General features: G+C 45.0%; 1 protein-coding gene and 1 long non-coding RNA gene across 3 annotated transcripts in view; one reads left to right on the top strand and one right to left on the bottom strand.

Annotated features, from left to right (window-relative positions):
- ASZ1 (ankyrin repeat, SAM and basic leucine zipper domain containing 1) overlaps positions 1-17,944 on the top strand; it is a 101,271-nt gene that overhangs the window by 35,124 nt on the left and 48,203 nt on the right. The gene's annotated exons all lie outside the window — the stretch shown is intronic.
- Positions 5,202-13,977, bottom strand: LOC123364464. The gene is made up of 3 exons (XR_006577115.1): positions 13,769-13,977; positions 11,906-11,990; positions 5,202-5,289 (listed from the first exon to the last, which is right to left on the bottom strand). It is a non-coding gene; the product is annotated as an uncharacterized LOC123364464 (long non-coding RNA).

Raw genomic sequence — 17,944 nt, forward strand, 5'->3', positions numbered from 1 at the left:
CTTGCTATGTGATAGAAGCTGAGTGAATTGAGATGTAATGAAGAGATCAGAAATCTAGTTGCAGGAAAGAACTAGAGTGATGAAATACCAATTAATATCAAATGAAGGAGAGAAGAAATAAGGAAAGAGGAAAGACTACTGAAAAATCTAAAACAGAGAATAAAACCCTTGACAGAAGACGAAAGGAGGAATTCTGTAAAGAAACAAAATAATCCAGTAAGAACCCAGTATTTAAAATAGAAGAACTAATCTGAGAGACCTGAAAAGAGAGACTCAAATAGGAGATAAAAAAATAATAATAAGGAAAAGATTGAGAAGTAAGAACAAACTACTTTATTTTTATATAGCAATTCTTGACAAAATGTGGCTCTGAAAATTTTAGGTTTGTGGCACATATTATCGAGACAAATTTATCTAGCATTTTCTTGTCTCTGATGTTTTTAAATCTCAGAAAGAAAAGATACATTTTCAGTTTTTGCTGGGCGTGTACAACTCATTCTTTAGTTATCCTTTTTGAGAGATTGCAAAAATTTTTGCCTTTTGCTAGCATTTTTCTGAACAAGGTATTGTGTATTTCCTTAATCATATACTGAATTCATTAATATAATATTGAACCATGAGTCAGTGTGTTGAATAGACTCGTTTTTGTTAATATCTCACACTTGAGGATGCCAACTTAAGTATAAAGAACCCAGTGATTATGCAGAATTGAGTTAAAGATATGAGCCCGATGACATCCAAAATGCACACTTTTACCCTGATAATGTCCATCAGTATCTATTTGAAAAAGGAATAAAATACCAACCAATTCAAGTGTTTAACATGCAAAATCTCCTAGAATTTTAAAGTAAGCTCTTTGGGGTAGGGACCCTGTTTATTCTGTGTTTGTATAGTGCCTAGAACACTGGGGTCTTGGTCCATGACTGAGGTTCCTGCTTACTACACTGTACAAATAATTTATAATTATAATAAAGTTAATTTTGACATTTGAAAATATAAAACTCTAGAGAAAATACTAAATTAAAATAGCCAGTGATGTAACAAGTCATTATGTATTCTATCCTCTTGAAGGTTGAGGTCCTAATACTTGAGTGTCGCCTATAGTTGTGTACATAAATTTGAATGTGTACCTATATGCACCCACAAATTGAGTTTGACATCGAACTAACCAGTATGCAGGCACAGTTATATGCACATTTAGAAACAATTTTGAGGATTACTAAAAATGTTTTCCATAATCTGGTTTGAAAGTTTGTTCTTAAATGTGATGTTTCTTGGGGGGAGTGCAGTGGTGGTAGGGGAAAGCTTTCATTTAAAAGTTGTTCAATTAGCAAAGTGTTTTTTCAGGTTGCTTGGTTAATGTGCAAGTTTTAGAAGAAATTGCATAACACTTTACTTTTAGCAGGAAATATTTATTGCTACTGATAAGATAGCAGCAAGTCTGCACTACCATATAATAATTTCAGAGGCCTTGACATCACAGAATGATAATCGTTAACTTAGTCAAATAGCAAACAGCACACAGTTCAGTAAAGGTAAATAGCCTGGGAAAAGTGTTACATTTTTTAATCAGATCATAAATTTAACCATAAATAGCACTGCAGCAGAGAGGTACGTCAATTAAAGTTTAATATTGTATTTCACTAAAGATCTTTGATCTACTGAAGTCAGCTGATTTTTACATTATATTTAATTAATGACCCTTTTAGGATTCTTTATTCTAGAGGTATGAACCCAGGACAAAATGACAAACATTTTATTTAGATAATTTCTGCAGCACCTATTCTGGGGCGTATCAGTGCAATACAATAAAGATTAAATGCTAAAAATTGGATGGAAAATACATCCACTCAAATACCATACACAAGTAGTGTCCCTGTAGCGGGGTGGTCACCCCGCTCAGGTCCAGAGGGGTTAAAAACAGCCCTGAAAGGGGGCTGTGGCTGGAGAAAGCAGCTTTTAGGCTGGGCTGATTGGGGGAAGTGGCTGCAGCTGGGGCCATGCCCCAAACAGACTCAGCTGGCCCTATAAAGGCGGAGAAGCCGGGGCAGACAGGGAGTCTCCCTCCACCTGTAGAGGGAGAAGGGCCTGGCTGCAGGGATCTAGAGACAGGGTACCTGAGTGGAGCAGGGCTGGGGAAAGGCAGAGGAGCTGGGAAGCTCCAGCCTGGAAAGCCCCAGGCTGTGGCCTAGCGCAAGGCCAACAGGTACTGGGGGTTGCAGAGGGCATCCCAGGGGTAGGCCAAGGAAGCAGGTCCAAACCCAACCTTGCCAGTGATGAGTAGGCTGATACTGCAGTCTGCCCCAGGGCGCGGGGGCTAGACAATGACTGGCAGTAGCCATATACTGAGGCGAGCTGGGGATAGTGGGTGGGGGGTTCCCCTGGGAGGGGGAGACCCTGGAAGAAAGGGGTTATGGCCAGAGGGCAGCACCCCAGGTAAAAGGGGCACCGGGTCGAGGGAGGGACACGGGGGCCAACAGCAAGAGACAAGTGGATCACAGGCCTGCAGAGGGTGCTCCGGAGGCTAGAAATCAAGCTAATTCTCTGAGGGACCAGCAGGAGGCACTGCAGGGGTGAGTCCACACTCTTACAGTCCCCAAGCCCAAAATAATTTTGAACTAGAAAAAAAAAACACCCCAAAAACACTGTGGAAATACATAAACAAAAGGGAGTCCAAGAAGATCAGTCAGGCAAATGAGACATGGATAGGATCTTTAAATGTAGCTAGTGAGATTGGCTTTGCTGGCCTCCACTGGGAAACAGTTTTACACTTTGAGAATGAATATTCAAGGGACCTGTCTCATACTGACTGAACCATGGGACCACCAGACCAACTCCCATTGATCATAATTTCGCGGCAGAGTGATAAGAGTGGATGGCCTGATTTTTTACAGGTGGTAGTCATCTGCAGCTCCCATTGAAGTCAAGGAATGGAAATGGTTGATAGAGGTGAGGGAAAATAAATCTAATTTTAAATAAAATTAATTAAAATAACTTAAAACTGCACCTTTATAGTGAAAAACAAACAATAGAAAGCATGTACCTGGTCTCTTCCCATTCTTGTCAAAAAGGTCAAAATTATTGTTGTTAACATAATATATGCTGGATGCCTTAGGGTAGAACCCTGTTAGCTGTGATCAGGGCAGTATGCAAAAATAAATGAATAGTTGTACCAAAACCTATTCAGACACATGATTTAAAAAGCATTCTGACACTTACAAAATATTGCTTGTTCTACTAGGCCAACAGTTCATGTGTGACTGAAAGTACCCCTTTATTAACACACTATGGACTACTGCAATTATATTTGAAAACTAATAACTTGCTAGTCAGTAATATGGTGAAATGTATGTGGCAACATTATGTGTAAAGTTATGAATTCCTCCTTTATGATAGCACAGGTTCAAACCCAGACAGCCCTGACTAGGCAAAAATTGTTAAACAGTTCTAAACAAAAGATGCGTTTTTGTCAATTTACGTATATATAAATAGTAAACAGTCCTTGAGATAGCAAGAGGGGGAAATGGCAGAAGAGAAGGCAAATCTGCATTTCAGCAGACACAGGGGAGAAGAAAGAGCATGGAGCAACCTTCACCACCAGTTTTTACTGTTTGAATATTGACCCCTTACAAGAGAGAGTTGGACAGTGCAGAACACACGTTTTGGGGAAAATTCGGGACTTGGAGTTTGTTGGGGCCAAACTGCAAGTAGTAACCATGGCTGGTGGAAGTCATAGTATGACTGGTCCGTTGCTGACAGGCTGTTGGGGTCAGAGCTGCTGTAGCTATACACAGATACTCAGGGGTGACATGCATGCTGTGAGGCTGTTTGTGAGTGGCCCAGGTTAGATGCTACAATAGCAAAGCGTTGTGAGGCACTCAGGGTTACGGGCCAGGTAGTGACACAACCTCTCACTGGTCTGGATTGTGCCCCAGAATGTGGCATCATGCTAATGTCAGGATTTCTGGACCATGTCTCATATAGTGCCTTAATGACATTGTACAGGATCACTGCTTGCTCAGCTAGAGTCTGTCCAACAATAACAGCTGCTTCAAAGGAAATGAACAGAACGGGGCAATCATCAAGTGATCCATCCCCTGTTGTCCCATCTCAGCATCTGGCACTCAGAGGCCTAGGGACACCTAGAGCATAGGGTTGCATCAATGGCCATCTTGACTAATAGCCATTGATGGACCTATCCTCCATGACCTTATCTAATTATTTTTTGAATTCATATGTAGTTTTTGCCTTCATAACATCCCCTGGCAATGCATTCCACAGGTTGACTGTGCATTGTGTCAGAACGCGGGTGTGAAGAATTTATGTTGAAAAGACAAAATGTGAAGTAGTCAGTATTTTCATGGAGAAGACTTTTCCTTTGTGTCCCAGTTCATTGCTGTGTGCGCCACCCCTCCCTATGAAAATCCTATACACCTATATGCCCCTCCTCATTCTCAGCATAGGCCACTATGCATCTGACAAATTCATGCCCATCTTACACGTAAAAATAAATGATGGAGACAGAAGTAGGGCATTGTGTGTGTCTATCCATGTCCACACACCCCTTTCCAACCTCCTTTGTTAATTTTGCATTTCCTGAAGGAGGCTCAGGTTTATGAGGAGACATGCAGGGAGCTAGAATAACAGGCTGTGTGTGTTGGGGTGGGGGGCAGGGCTGTAGCTGTGCTGAGGAACCTAGAATTGAGGCCAGGTTTGCCAGCCATAGAAAGGGCCTCCTTAGAAGAGCTATAATGTCCATTTCTTTAGCAAACTTTGCTGCAAGACTTCCTCTTTCCTTCCCATCTTGTTCCAGCAATAGTCAGTGAAACAATAGTCTTCTAGCAAATGATTCCTATGAGCAGAGCTTATAGTTCCATTAGAAAAGCATTTTCTTTAACTGACAGTCCTGCTGTGGATTACCAGAGCTTTTCTCAGTATTTTACAATGCTGCTTCTTGTGAACCTGAACTTGTCTGTACAACAAAGGTAGTAGACAGAAGGTTTGTTTAGCACTAGGGTGATAACCTGGCTGTAGTTAAGGAATGGAGCAAAGGAATCTGTGTGGCCTGGGTCTTTTGGTCTCCTTCCTGAAATATAGCAGGCCATCCCGTATTTGTTGACATTTGCAGGTCCATCCTTTTCAGAAAAAAAATGGACAATAAGCTGCATAACCTGAAAGATTCCAGGGCAGTACTGAAGTTGCTTGGAATTTACACACCGGCGACAAAGGAAGTGATTCTGGCCTCAGCAGGCTGTCAGATATCAGTGTTTTATTCCTCGGCCCCAAGACCTGCTGAGAAAAAGGAGGAGGAATTACAGGAGGCTACCACTGCGCTCCTCATCTGCAACCACAAGTTTCTCTCAACCAGCAGTCCAATCTAAATATGCATTTGGACAGATATGTCAAGGGTGGCATACCATTACTTATAGACCAGTTTGTTCCTGTGCATATTTTTCCAAACATCTATCCCATTTTCTTTGTGCTTAGACTCGCATCACATCGGATTGCTGGGTCCCTAAGCATGTTGGATCTGAGATATTCTCTTCAATTTCAGCATTCCACCCTCCAATGAGTAATTGCTTTTTTTCCAACCCCATAACTATTGGATTTCTAAAAAGCTTGGACAGGTTATATGCTTAGGTGTGAGAACCTGTTTCCCCATAGGATCTCAAACTCATCCTAACAAAATTAATTTGAACCTCTCATGGTTTGCTCCCTACTCCACCTCTCTATGAAAGTGGCATTTCTGGTTGTAATGATCTCAGCAAGGAAAGTGGTTGAATTGAGATCCTGGGTTTTAGAGCCTCCTTATACACTTTTTCATAAGGATAAAGCTTACCTCTACCCGCACCCAAAATTCTTGACAGAGGTGGCTTCCAATTTCCACATTAACGAGGCTATTTATTTGCCAATATTTTTCCTGAAGCCTTACACATATATAGATGAGCAGAAGCTTCATTTGTTTTATGCAAGGAGAGCTTTAGCCTTCTACTTTGACCAGAGTAGGCCCTTTAGATCCTCAGCACACTTATTTGTTAGAGTTGTGGACAGGGTGAAACGTAAACCAGCTTCCACTCTCAGTCTCCATCTGCATTCACTTGTGCTACCAGCCCACCCTCCTTCTGCTCTTTATTTGAGTCTATCTGCTAAGAAGGTCACGGATGAAAAAGATTGAGTACTAGGCTTAAGAACTTTCTCTGAACTTTAGAACTATTTCTTTTTTCATGAATTCAGGACACCTGGTTACATTTTTTTTTTAGCTGTAGTCTTGCCTTCCACTGCTTTTCAGGGTATAATTATTCAGAAACCATCCAATCCAGATATGAAACTTCCCTTTCCAAAGTCCTTACACTCTTTAAATAATATTACATACATTTCAGGACTACCATCCTAAGTATGGATTTCCCTTTGAATTTACTCTTCCTTGTATCTAGAAGTGGGAGGTGAGAGGGTGGTTCTTAGAGTAGTAGTACCTGAAAATATTTGGTGTGCATGTGCATGCACCCAAGACCAGAAGATTCTTCATTAGCTGTGTCTGGTAGTCTATACTTGTGCTGCCTCATGCTCAAAATAGAGAGCATAAGATGCGGGATGGACCAACCACCTCCTCTGTTCCTCTCTACTGCTCGTGGTCCAATACTTAACTCCTCAGCGTCCACAGTTTTGCTAGCGTTCCTACCTTCCTAATCAGATTTTTGCTGTAAATCGTTTACCTTATTTTATATAGTTAACTAGTTTTAGTGTGTAGTTTAGATCAGTGGTCCAGGGTCCCCTGGGGAGCTATGAGCAGGTTTCAGAGAACTGCCAAAATAAACCAGAGAGCAGGGCCAGTGTTAGACTCGCTGAGTCAAGGGCTGAAGCTGAAGCCCAAGTATCTTAGCTTTGCAGGGCACCAGGCAATTACCTGCTTGCTACCACCTAATGCCGGCCCTGGCTTTTAATCTACTGGATATGCAAAAAAACAGTTGAGGCCCAGGTGGCTGTAAAGTTTTTATAGACATGTTGTGGGGGGCTCAGAAAGAAAAAGGTTGAGAACCTGTGGTTTAGATGGTGTTTTGGGAATTCGGAGTTCTGTGCCATCCATCTAGTATGCCCAGGATACCTAGCTTCAAGTCCTGCGTGGCCTGCCCCCAGGTCTTCCCAGCTAGTGATCCCCATGATTCTTGCTTACATTGTCTCAGGGTGTCTCTTACTCTTTTCAGATATGAGATTTGCATTCTTTTCCAGCTTGAACACAACAATCCTGTGAATTCTGACTCTGAAGACATCTGATGGAGCTCTGCATAAGGTCCCATTCTGACTCTGGGCATTCCGACCCATCTCCTCCCCCAGACCTGGTGCTCCCTAGCCGCACATCGTCAGAGCCCAGGCCTAATCACTCTAGCACAGTGGTGGGCAACCTGCGGCTCATCAGGGGAATCCGCTGGCGGGCCACCAGTTTGTTTACATTTGCATGGCCGCCCACAGCTCCCATTGGCCGTGGTTCACCGTTCCCGGAAAATGAGAACTGGGGGAAGCGGTGGCCAGCACATCCCTGCAGCCTGCACCGTTTCCCGCAGCTCCCATTGGCTGGGAACGGTGAACTGCGGCCACTGGAAGATGCGGGCAGACATGCAAATGTAAATAAACTGGCAGCCCACCAGCAGATTACCCTGACAGGCCGCAGGTTGCCCACCTCTGCTCTAGCAAGAAGAGATGAGAGGAAGGTAAAAACAAACACCCTCAAAAAGCAAGAGAAATCCCCCTCTCCCCACCAAGCCCTCTAAGGAAGAGAACTGCCTCTCTAACCCCCTCAAATCTGGTGGGACTGCACTCTGGTATGGGGTGTCTGGAGTTCATGGGGAGCAGGGTTCTGTACTATTGGTCCTGAGTTTCAAGGACAGTCCAAACTGTTTCCTGTGCATGGAATGGGACTGATCTTAGCACTAGCAAGAGAGAGAAAAGAGAGATTGCTAACTGCACTGGCAGTACCACACTGCAAGAAGGAGGACTTGGCAGTACCTGTGTTCACCATCTGACCCAAGTCTGCACTATTGGTCCCCACCTAGAGACAGGAGTCCCTCTCACTTTCCATCTGCTAGACCTCGTTATACCATCCTACATGACCTTGCAGTTTATCCTGATTTGGTATTGACAGTACTTTTGGATTCCCAAAGAGGTGCCCACACCATTAGTGTGCTATTCCCCAGTTCTGTCCACCAGACATAGCATCAAGCTGCCTATGCTGACCGTGCACTATTTACTAGTCCCATTTACCAACTGTGACATCTGGAGACGTGCAGTACCAATGTCTCCATCTGCAGAACCTGAGACTCCTACACCTGCTGCAAGTTTGAGGCTTAGATAGCAGCTTCTTCAAGTATCCCAAGATGTGAGATTAGCCCCAATAGGGGTTCTAGAGTCTCTTGGACATCCTGTCACACTTGTAAAACATATGATCAGGACCAGGACCAGAGGTACTCTCCCCTATCGGCATCACTTTGACTGCCATATTGGGGTGCTTGGGACCCTTACTTCAGGCCTCCTAACTTCCAGGGATCTGAGCAGGAATTTGGACAGAGATCACCTCTCAGGAAACCTCACTCCCCTCAGGAGCTCTGTGAAGACGAGGAACAGCCCAAGCAACCAGACTCACTCAATCCACCTGTGGTTTTCTCTTCTTAATCTCTCAGTGAGGCAGTGGCACCAGCCTCACCGTCGCTATTGGATGACTGCCGACAATTTCAGAACCTCCTAAGGAGGGACATGGAGTCTGTCCAGATTCTCCTGGAGGAAGTTCAGGATCCTACACACAATCACGTGGACATCCTCCAGACTTCATTGCACCGTGACCCCCTTCTGACAACAAAAATCACTACACAACCCCAGGAGGGGGGTCTGAAGCCTGAGCCCGCCCAAGACCTTCTGCCTGAGGCAGAGGGGCAAAGCCCAAGGGCTTCAGACTCAGGTGAAGGGCCTGTAACCTGAGCCCCACTGCTCAGAGCAGCAGCTGAAGCCTGAGCCCCGCTGCCCAGGGCTGAAGCCCTTGGGCTTTGGCTTTGACCTCGGGTGGTAGGGTTTGGGCTTCAGTCCCAGGCAGTGTGGCTCGGACTTTGGCTTCTGCCCCAAGCCCCAGCAAGTCTAATGCCAGCCCTGGTGACCCCATTAAAATGGGATTGTGGCCCACTTTGGGGTTCCTACCCACAGTTTGAGAACCGCTGCTCCAGACTATAGGACATAGCAACGTGGTACTTCCTATCAACAAGACTGTACTGGTACCAGCCAAGATGGTTTGGCACACTCCAGCTACCTGCATCCTGACTCCAAAAGGGATGGAGAAAAGGTACTTTGTTCCATCTAAAAGAGTAGAATATTTGTTTTCACACTCTGCTCCAAATTTTTTAGTGATCCATGAAGTCAATGAACACAACGGACTGCATCAGCCCAAGTCCAGTCCTTCCTACAAGGATGCCAAAAAATTGGATCTTCTCTGAAGAGTGTCTCTTCTACCAGCATAGTTTTGTGAATTATTAGGCACTGATGTGTAAATATGACTTAGTGAACTGAGACAATTTATTATATTTAATAAACAAGCTTCCAGAGGAATTCAGGTCTTAATTTCAGGCTATCCTCGACGAAGGAAAGCTGATAGCCAGGTCATCCCTCTAGTCATTGTTAGATGCACCAGATGCTGCGTTGTGTTCCATGGGGACTTCAGTTGTCATGAGGCGGGCTTCATTGCTTCACTCCTCTGGGTTTCCCAAGGAAGTTCAAGCTACTATGGAGGGCCTCCCTTCAAGGGCAACAGTGTTCAATGAGAAAACGGATGAGTCATTGCACACCCTCAGAGGTTACCAGAAAGTCCTCCACTGCTTGGTTATATACACCTCAAAACCTCAGAGAAAGTACTCCAAACCACCTTCAGATAAACAACATCCTGCTCATCAGCCCTTTTACCATCAAAGAGTCTGCGAACCTCCCAGGGAACACAGAGGGTTCATTGCAGCAGGCAGAATGCCCTGCTGCCATTTCCCCCTCAGCCTCCTGCCAAAAAATTAATTTGATAGAACTTTTGAGAGGCACCAATCAGTCTCCATGGTGCCAGACACCTTCATCCCCTTCGGTGGTCTCCAGGCCCGTTTGTTCCTGATGTTGTGGATCATCTCCTTTCCCTCCCTACATCAACCTCTTCCCCCCCTTTCCCATCATTCTTCAGGGACCCTTCTCATGAGAGGACTCTCAAGAGGTAGATTTCCTTCTCCAGCTAGGAGCTATAGAGCCCATTCCACCTCAGCACAAAGTGAAGGCTTCTATTCAAGAGACTTCCTTGTTCCCATAAAGAAAGGAAGACATAAGACCCATTCTGAATGAAGACATTCTTCATATGCCATTCAAGATTCAGGATGACCATCCTGACCTTTATAATCCCTTCCCTAAACAAAGGTAACTAATTTGCAGCTGTCAACTTGAAGGATGCCTAATTTTATATAGACATTCACTCCACGGGAGGTTTCTGTGCTTTACAGTGGGCCTGGAACATCGAGTCTTGATTTAAAAAATCTCCATTGCTGGAATTTTAAAATCAAGATTGGGGTTTTTTCTAAAATATAAGATCTACTATTTTATTTTGCAGGGGAGGTTCTATGGCATGCATTATACATGAGATCAGATTTGATGATCATGGTGGTCCCGTTGGACTTGGAAACTATGAATCTATGAATGAAAACAGCAGAAAGGTTTCTACAAGAAAATGTTATGGTGCCAAGTGGAAGCATTTCTGGTGCAGCATCATCATGTATCTACAAAGGACTCTGAGATCCCTACGTCTTGTAGTATCTCCTGTTCCTGAAGTTATTGGCTTTATCCATTAGCTCACTGCAGGTACATCTAGCAGCTTTCCATCCTCCAGTAGAAAATTGCTCGGTCATCACTCACCCTACAACCATGAGATTTTTGAAGGATCTCATCAGAACCTTTGCTTCAGTATTGACAGCAACTCCTAATCGGGACCTTAATCTGGTACTATCAGCACTTCAGAATCCACTGTGATGATCAGGGTCCAAACACCCCCAGGGTGCTTGAGCCCCAATGAATGAGCAGTTGAATCAGCTGTATACAATGTTGTTATGCTACAAAAATATGTTAAGGTCTTTTATGAAAGCCTGTAATGTTCTAAACTTAATGGTCATTGATATGTATACAGACTGGTTATGAGTTTATGTATTTGTGTATATAGAAAGCAGTGCTCCTAATTTGTGGTGTAAGCAGACAAGGAGGGGCTCCCTCCCCAGCCAGATGAGACTAAACTGCAAGCACCTAGTTTTGTACAGCCCAGGAAGAGACAAGTTCATCCCAAAGGTTCTCTCCTATTTCCATCTGAATCAAACCACTACATCTACCTGTTTTCTATCCAAAACCTGACATCACCAGAGAGGGCAAGAAGCCCCATTTTCTGGATGTCCATAGACCACTGGCTTTCTATCAGGAAAGGACAAAGTCTTTTAGGAAATCTCTGAGAGTCTTTCTACCACTGAGCGGCAGAAAGGGGAAGCATTCTTATCTCACAGACTCTTGAGATGGATTTTGGGTTGCATTGTGCTTTGTTATAAACAAATCGAAACTCCTCTCCTTCACGGTGTGAAGGTCCATTCGACCAGAGCACAAGCTATCTCTGTGGCTTCTCTACAGGGTGTACCACTTACAGAAATCTGCAGAGCAGCTACAATGGGCTCAGTACACATCTTTGCTAGATATTTCTCCCTTGTGTAAGCTGCTTCTGCAGATGCATCCTTTGGTGAAGCAGTCTTGTGGGTTGTGATGCAGCATAGCTCCTTACACCCTCCTCCTCTATGCATACTGCTTGTTAGTCACCCAAAGTGAATACTCATAAGGACCACCACTCGAAGAAGAAAAAAGGGGTACTTACAGTATGGTAACTGGAGTTCTTCGAATCCATTGATTCTTTGAGTATTCCATTACCCACCCTCCTTCCTGTCTGCTTCAGATGCTTCCTAGATGAATTGTGGTAGAGTGGGAACAAGAGGAGATTAGTCTCTGTGCTGCCGCATAGGCCATCAGTTCAGAGCATGAAGTAGCACAGGCGTGGACTAACAGACACTGCTAGTCTCTGGTGCATGGAGCACATGCGCACCCTACAGTGAACATCCCTGGGGACACCACATTTCAAAGAACTCCAGTTACTGTAGGGTAAGTAACCTTTCTTTTCCTCTCACTGTTTTCCGCAGAATTTTTTTCTTGAACTAAAAAGATGGGTAGAAATTTCATGCTACCTGAACGTACGAAGCAGAACATACCAAAGACAAGAATGTCCATTTGCCAAGAATGGCAGATCTCCCTGTCTGAAAATATCTCTCTTAGTTGTGTTAACTGTTTTAAATATTTAGATGGTTACTGCTAGTGTATCCTGATTAAACTGGATGATATCGTGGTAGTTAAATATGTTAAAGGAGTTTTGTCTTTAAAATAAAAATAATTTCTAAGTTTAGTATAAAACTTAAGTATAAGTTTCTTCTTCTTTTTGTCAAACACAGAGAGATATAGACATTAAAAGTGGAAGAAGTTTTCTGTAATTCTAGATTTCAAAGCAAGTAAAAGAATTTGTTTCTTCCAGTCTGGATATTGCATAGTAGTTCTGGCATTGGAGCTCTGAAGCTGACTGTTCTGAAGTTAGGATTTTGCAGACAGTTGTATCATCTATGTGGTAAAAGTTTATTTTTTTATACAAGTTCCAATGTTTTAAATATTTGCAGGAGTTGCATTGTGCCCAATCTAGCTTCAGTTAATAATTAAAATTGTTTATATGACAGAGCAGACCATGCTTGTATCACACAGAGCAGGTTTACTTTTTAAATGTATTTGGGAAACAGGGCCACCTTTGAATCAGAGTTGGTTATGCCAAATAGTTAAAACCATAGAGCAGTTATGGGATTCTTCAGAGTAAATCCTAATTGTACAAATAATCGGAATAACTGTCATTGTGCATATTATATCAATTCTAAAAATATAAAATTAAGACTTTTAAAACTATTACGGTAATAGATCATAGATCAGCCTGAAAGGGTAAGCATCTTGGGTTTAGAATCATATAAATACAGGCTTTTGTCTTCACTATGCTTGATTGAGTCTTCTGCATGATCTCTTAATAATAGATCTGAGTTTCTGTACGCAGATGCTTTGGTCACCCTCTAGTGGATTTAGATATGAACTGAGCAGACTGCTTTTTAAAAGTTACTTGTTATTAGGGCTCCATGTCTGTCATGGAGGTTGTGGAAGTCACGGATTCTGTGAGTTTCCATGACCTCCATGACTTCTGGAGCGGCCAGTGTGGCTGACCCAAGGGCCGTCCAAGCAGCTGGCTCCCGGGCCAGCTGCACAGGTGTCCCTAGGGCCAGCCACACCGCCTGCTGCTAGAGCTGCTCTGCAGCCAGCCGCTTGGGCAGCCCTGCAGCCAGCCGCAGTGGTCGCTCCTGGAGCTGCCCCGTGGCCAGCCGCACAAGCCGCTGCTTGGGCAGCTGGCCCCAGTCTCACCCACCCCCCTCCCCAGGCAGCAGCCCCGAGGGGCACCCCTGAGCAGCAGCTCTCCCTGAGCTCCCCCAGCAGTGGCTTCCCAGGCCCACCCCGTTAGAGCAGCAGCTCCACAGCTAAGATTTAATCAGGGATATTTATAGTACAAGTCATGGACAGGTCACAGGCTGTGAATTTTTATTTGTTGCCCGTGACTTGTCCATGACTTTTATTAAAAATGCCCATGACTAAATCATAAACTTACTCATTATTCTTATTCGAGTGCTTGCTTATGCCCATTCCAATGTAGGTGTGACGTGCCGCGTGCACCACCACCGTAAAGTTTTCCCCACAGTGTTTTCCGTCGGGTCGGCTCTGGTGCCCGCTGAAGATGCGCCCTCATGGCACGGTATATAGGGACTTGCCGCCTCCTCGGTTCCTTCTTACCACCTGTGATCATTGCTGGAATGCTGCTCATTTCTTGCTTTGCAAGTGTTGCCTCTCAGTAGACTTTTCTGTAAATAAATTGTAAATAGTTTATTAGAATTAAGTTAGCATATAGTTAAATAGTGTAGTGTAGTTAGTAGTGTTCCCCGCCTTGTGAGGCTAGCCTATCCAGGGCACTGGGGTTTGCCTTAGTCCCGGGGTTTCAAACAGTGTGCAGCGTGCCACAAACCCAGTGAGTGACCTGCACAATAGTTGCCTTAAGTGCCTGGGAGAGACCCACGTGCAAGAAAGGTGCTGAATCTGCAGGAGCTTCAAACTCAGGACAAAAAGGGACAGGGACATTAGACTTAAGTTCCTCCTTATGGAGGCAGCACTTCGTCCCCCCTAGGAGCTGCAGGTGGAAACAGCACTGAGCACTTCAGTGTCGGTCAGGAGCGCCCCAGTGTCTCTGAAAGAGGTGCAGTGCTGGTCATCCTCCCCAGCACCCAGAAAGGACTCCGCGCCGACAGCCTGGGACTTACGGTACCATCATACAGCCACGGTGCACAGAAAGTTGACGCTGGTACTAGACCCTCGGCACCGCTCTTCATCGCCAGTGCTGAATTAAAAACAAAGAGACAGACTGGGGACGTTCCCCGACCCCAAGACCCTCATATCATAGGGTCACAAAGTGAGGGTGACCCATGTCAGGCCACTCTGAGGCACCAACAGGGCATGTGGCACCGTCGACTCCAGCCTTGGGAGTCATTGAGTCCAGTACTGGTGGGCTCCCCACCCAAGGAGAGCCACCATGGTGTAACAGCCATGGCTTTACCATCTATGCCAGAGGCTTTTGAGGCAGCCAGGGACCTTCTTTCCTTCCCTATGCCACCATCCCCTGCTGGTCGTGAACTGTCAGCATCAGTTCTGATACCACGGGATGCCTTGGCACCAAGGCAGGTGCCAATGAAGGGCAAGCCAGCGATGATGGCGTGGCACCGCTCTCCTCCTTTGTGGCACCACTCTTTGGCACCCGTCGGCACCGCAACACTATGGTCACCCAGGAGTGAGTCTTCTGACTTTGGTTCAGAGACAGAATCCTATGCCTTGCACAGGAACAGGCATCGCTCCAACTGGAAACACCCGGTGCCAGACATGGGACAAGGCATCATGCTGGCAGCATAGCCAGCAGCACAATAGCAAATGCCACTGCAGTGGCCAATTTGGAACCTCGGGGCATTCCAGCTGACTCAGGATTCCCATTTGAGCACTCCTGCTTGGCAGCATCTGAGGTGTGAGTTTCCCCGCCATCTCCCTCAGAACAGGGATCAGTTCCCAGTGCTGAGCTGGGTAACAAGAGACAGGATACACCTTCACGGGACCCACCTGCAGCAGAGGAAGCTGGCACAAGCCTCATCATCTTCCTTCCCAGCTGAGTCTGTGGTGGGGACTGCCACCTAGGACAATTATAGGGCACACCAAGAATTTCTACAGATGTTAGCCCAGAACCTGGGTATACAAGCAGAAGACATTTCTGAATCCTCCCACACCCTAGTGGACATACTAGTGGCCTCAGAGCCATCCCAGGTGGCCTTGCCCTTGAACAATGTCGTTCTAGAGCCAATAAAAGCACTCTGGCAGACTCCTGCATCCCTCCAGTGCACTGCTAAACAGATGGAGAAGAAATACTTTGTTCTCCCAAAGGGATATGGGCTTTTGTATGCTCACCCCCCACCGGACTCGCTGGTCATTTCGGTGGCAAACGATAGGGAGACAGGAACAACAAGAGCTAGCCCCTAAGGCCAAGGATGCCAAAACACGTGATCTGTTTGGCAAAAATGTACACTCAACAGGCAGCCTCCAGCTAAGAATTGCCAACCATCAGGCCCTCTTGGGCTGTTATGACTTTAACTCCTGATCAGCCATGACAAAGTTGAAGGAACTCCTGCCTCTGGAATCCAGGGGTGAATTCTCCTTGTGATGCTGTATGAATTCTGGGGGACACTTGAGGATATTATGAATATTAACACTGTAAAATTGCAATGAGTTATGCCAGATAGGCCATGTAAGGTATCTGCAAAAATGTTATAATTTGCCAGATATGATGATCTCATTTATGTATTTGTTTCACCTTTCGCACCACTGGCTCCTTGCTCTGCCTTCTTTGTTGCCATCACCTTGGCTAGAAGCGTCTCAGAGATACATGCCCTTATCTCTGAGCCACCGTATATGGTCATCTTCAAGGACAAGGTACAGCAGTGGCTATAACCATCATTTCTTCCAAAGGTGGTCTTCCAATTTCACAGTAACCCGGACATTTTCTCCCGGTCTTCTATCCTAAGCCCATGCCAGCAGGGAGGAACAGAAGCTCCACTTGCTGGATGTGAAATGTGCACTTGCTTTCTATGTAGAGAGAACAAAACCCTTTAGAAAGACCACCTAACTGTTCATAGTCATTGCGGACAGGATGAAAGGCGGTCCAGTCTCGGCCCAGAGAATCTCATCATGGATCACGTTCTGTATCCACTGGTTACGATCTGGCAACGGTCCCAGCTCTTTGGTTGTCAGCCCACTCTGCAAGAGTGAAAGCATCTTCAGCAGCATTCGTGGGGCAAGTTCCAATCCAGGATATCTGCAGAGCGGCAACCTGGTTGTCGATCCACATATTTGCCTCAAACTACACCATCACCCAACAAGCTAGAGATGATGTGGCCTTTGTCCAAGCGGTGCTACAGTCGGCACCTCAATGAACTCTGGACCCTCCACCTGATCAACTGGTTGGGCATGAGCAAGCACTCATGGAATGGACATGAGCAAGCACTCAAAGAATAAACAGTTACTAACCTTTCTGTAACGGTTGTTCTTCAAGATGTATTGCTCGTGTCCATTCCAAAACTCGCCTTCCAAACCCCTCTGTCAGAGTTGCCAGCAAGATGGAACTGAGGAGGCAGCAGGTCCCTATATATCGCGCCATGAGGGCACGACTCCAGGAGGCACCAGAGCCCACCCGACGGATACCTTTGAGGGAAAAGCTTTCCAGCCATGGTACACACCTATATTGAAATGGACGTGAGCAACACATCTTGAAAAATAACAGTTACAGTAAGGTTAGTAACCGGTTTTTTTTGTTTGTTTTTCATTACTGCAGTGTATTGGAGCCCTAATTAGGACCCAATTATGCTAGGTGTTGTAAAACCAAACAAAAAGATGGCCCCTGTCCCAAAGACCTTGCAGTCTAATTTCCTAATTTTAAAATTTCATTAAATCTGCTTACTGTGAAAATGAACTATTTGTAGTAGTTAATTTTAACAGGTCCTCACTCTCAGATCACTTGGCTTCTGGAGTGTTGGCTTTTGGGAGTGACTACTAGCTTGGTTAGCTGTGAATTTTGTCTCTAGGTAAAACAATTAAATTCCCAGCATGGGTTTAACAATACTGAACTTTTCCTCTTGATTTTCTACTCATTGTCATTTCAAGAAACCACCTCTGCTGTTCTACACAGTTGCAATCACTGAAGATACTTGAACTATAATTTTGCATTTCCTGTGAGGATTACTGTAGTTTGGAATTCACTGTTTACCTTTGTCCAGTATAACTTGAATCTGTTGACTTAGAGAGTGTGCTGCAAAACCATGTTTTTAGATGGGATTTGGGGAGGGCTGAGGTATGTGAGGGGAAAGGGATTCTTACTGTGTTCTTTGCAGAAGGGCTGGGACAATGGGGAGAATCTACTTTTTTATATTTTCTATTTATTGTATCCATTTTTATAGGCTATATCTTGAATATTTTGTATTGGAATATAGAGTTTGGGATAGGTGCCTCTATGGGTACGTCCAGACTACCCACCGTATCAATGGGTAGCGATCAATTTTTCGGGGATCGATATATCGCGTCTCATCTAGACACGATATATCGATCCCCGAACGCGCTCCCGTCGACTCCGGAACTCCACCGGCGCGAGCAGCGGTAGCGGAGTTGACACGGGGAGCCGCGGACGTCGATCCCGTGCCGTGAG

This window comes from Mauremys mutica, chromosome 1 (assembly GCF_020497125.1).
Source record: "Mauremys mutica isolate MM-2020 ecotype Southern chromosome 1, ASM2049712v1, whole genome shotgun sequence".
NCBI lineage: Eukaryota > Metazoa > Chordata > Testudines > Geoemydidae > Mauremys > Mauremys mutica.